The sequence below is a fragment of the Quercus suber genome, unplaced genomic scaffold, assembly GCF_002906115.3.
Source record: "Quercus suber isolate HL8 unplaced genomic scaffold, Cork oak 2.0 scaffold_38, whole genome shotgun sequence".
In the NCBI taxonomy this organism is placed as follows: Eukaryota; Viridiplantae; Streptophyta; class Magnoliopsida; order Fagales; family Fagaceae; genus Quercus; species Quercus suber.
In genome coordinates, this window is record NW_027069503.1 from 1,739,597 (window position 1) to 1,742,676 (window position 3,080).

The 3,080-nt window shown below is 30.2% G+C and overlaps 1 long non-coding RNA gene across 2 annotated transcripts; it reads left to right on the top strand.

Moving 5' to 3' along the window:
* Nucleotides 1-293: 293 nt before the first annotated feature.
* On the top strand, nucleotides 294-2,227 carry LOC136066548 (uncharacterized). 2 transcript variants are annotated; one of them, XR_010628055.1, is made up of 2 exons: nucleotides 294-530; nucleotides 701-2,227. It is a non-coding gene; the product is annotated as an uncharacterized LOC136066548 (long non-coding RNA). The 2 variants fall into 2 exon arrangements; XR_010628056.1 differs by having other exon boundaries at nucleotides 1,689-2,227.
* The last annotated feature ends 853 nt before the right edge of the window (nucleotides 2,228-3,080 follow it).

Consider the following 3,080-nt stretch of genomic DNA (forward strand, 5'->3'; position numbering starts at 1 on the left):
TCATTTTTTTTTTTATTATCTAATTTATTTCCTCTTAGACCATTAGTTCCATACTTTTATTCTAAGACCATAAACCACCAAATATGATCATTACCAATGTCACAGGGCGTAACTAAGGAATTTTTTTTTAGGGCCAAACTTATCTTTAAAAATAATATAAAGGATTTAAAAAAAAAAAAAAAATTTAATCCCCAAACCTTTTTTTGCAAAAAATAGTATTATTTTTATTATTTATTATTAAAAATAGCGCTTTGACCTTTGGGAGAATAATTTAAGAGAATAGTTTCATTGCAAACTGCCTAAACAAGAGTCTGATGAACTTTATTTGAAGGCATTTTGAGCAGTTTTGAGAAGAAATTTCTTTCCCATTATAAAAGTTCCTGAATCCTCTATAACTCGTATAGCAGAATTCGGGCTACATCTTTTGGACTCGTTCCTGAAGTTGAATGATGTGGACGGACTTGAGACTTTCAAAGAGGTTTTGATAGAAGCTACCATATAGCCTAAAAAGTGTCCTCAATTTTTTACTAGTAAGTTGCTCCTCCATCAACCATCATTGTATTTAACTTTTGGGTTTTCTAATCTCTGCTTTTAGATAGTTTATCCGGGTATTCTTAGTTTCAATGGACTTATGGTGACCACTAATGTGGATATTATATAGTTGTTTTGGAAAAAAATAACCATTTGTTCGCTTGTTTAGGGAATCGAAAACCATGGAGGGCAGTATTACTATATGGTCCACCTGCAACAGGGAAGAACCTTCTAGCAAAGGCAATTGCAGCAGAAGCAAAATAAACTTTCTTTGGGTAATATATATGCATATATATTTACCAAAACCAATACCAATACATAGAAAGCAATTGGATTACAATAATTGATGATGAAAGAATTATACATGGCAAGAGATATAAAATAATTATGCATATATTTGTTTTTTTGTATGTTGTAAACATGAAGGGATTACAAGGGTTAAACCTTTTCTTTAATTGAATTTTCGTGTTTGCCATACTTGAAATAATTTTACCACTGCAAATTCTATAGTTGGTAGTCACATGATTTTGTAAACGGATGATGATAAAATTTGCTTTCAGCATATATATATATATATATAAAGAGTTACGGTTAGTTTTGGTGGTCCTATCCAGTTGTTTATGTTTTATTTCTGATTAATTATATACCATCATGGTGTTTTCTCCCACATGAACTTGGGAATATAGCTTACAAGTAACATGAAAAAGATCCTGAGTGGAAAATTAAGAACAAATACTATTTCTAGTATTCTAAGGCCTGCATTTTAGGGATTCGACACCTGTCATTTTGACACTGAATACTTGGATATAGGTGGTATTGAGATATATGGAGTCTGTTTTTTTCCTCTCTTTTTCTCAATGGTGTTGCCTTACGTTATTCATTTTGAGTCACCAAAAATGTTTCCATCCCAAAATTCCTAAATACCTTTTCATATCTGTACGTATTTATAGACTTCCTATAATCCAATGATTCAAAAATAATCCAATGATTCATATATGTTAGTTATTGTTTCTCTTAACATTTTCTGGAACAGTCCCATGGCATCACATGACATGGCAGATTGATGTGCACGAAAAACATACAAAAAAAAAATTACTCTCATATTTGCATTTTAACATGCTACTTTGTGATCGATTATAAGTTGCCTTTGGTTATAGGTAATAAAGGATTTACATACAAAGTGAGGCTAGGCTAATTTTGAAGCTAAGTTAAGATCCAGGTGTGAAGCATGAAGTAAAGATTCAGCCCAAAGTAAACATCCAGCCCAGAAGTAAAGATTCAGCCCAAAGTATAAATTCAAGAGAAGACCGAAAACAAAGAAAGAAAGAAAAATAAGAAGCCCAGGATTCAATTCAACGAAGATGAAATCAGCGTTTAAAGCAAGGAATCCCTTGAACGTGCTTTGGTTGGAGATATGAATTCCTTGTTCTACTTGTATTAGGATTATAATATAGCAAGCGGCTCTTTTCTTATATAAGTCCCTAGGTCAGTTTGTGAACCAGGAAAGAAGAAGAAGAAGAAGGGCTAGGGCTGTATTGTGATTATTTCTTTCTTTATTTTATTTGTTTAGTTTAATGCTTAATATTTTATTTTTGTGTTTTACTTTAGTAAACATGAGTAGCTAAATTTTCAATTAGGGTTAAGAATGAAACCTTGTCAAGGATTATCATTAGTATTTATGTGATTTAATTTTTTTCACAATAGTTGTTCTTTAATGACTTAAATTGTTCTTGCTTTATATCAATTAACTAGGATAAGATTTTTAATATGAGTTCAGTATAATCATGTTTTTCTCATGATTTTAGATTTATTTTAATTAATTGAATGCTTAGTTTATAATCATTTGATTTTAAAATTGGATATCTCTTATAATTTGTTTGTCAGCTTATACAATTGATGATTTGATTTTATATTTAGGAAGCGAAGAAGAACATACTTTAGATTTTTAAAAATAGGGATTTTAATGATAATATTTTTCATGATAGCAAAATTGACTTCTAGATTATCATGCAGTGGGTTAAAAAAAATTAATGATCATAAATATACATTGATATGAATTAACAAGACGGATTCTGAAAACTTAATTCCTTTCTCTTTTTTGTTTACGTCTTTTACTGCTTTAATAATATCTTTTGACTGAATTAATTATTTGCTTAGTTTATTTAATTTCAAAACAACCAATTTTTATTAAACTAGATTAGAATTTATTTGATTAAAGTTTAATTAATTTTCCTACTTGCATTCAAGTCCCTCTAAGTTTGACCTTGTTCTTGTTAAACTATATTTCAGTACAGTTGATGCACTTGTGAGTACTTATAAATTTCACAACACAAATCATATCCACAAAACTCAACTATGGCTTTCCATAGTTTCTTGTTTGTCAAAAGTGAGTCAATTAAAAGAGGATAAAAAGTTTGCTTCTTCTTCTCTCTTTTTTTGTTGTTGTTGTTGTTGTTGTTGTTGTTGTTGTTGTTGTTTTTTTGTTGTTGTTGTTGTTGTTGTTAGGGCTGTCTACGGGTCGGCCGGATCGGGTTTGGGGTCAAACCGTC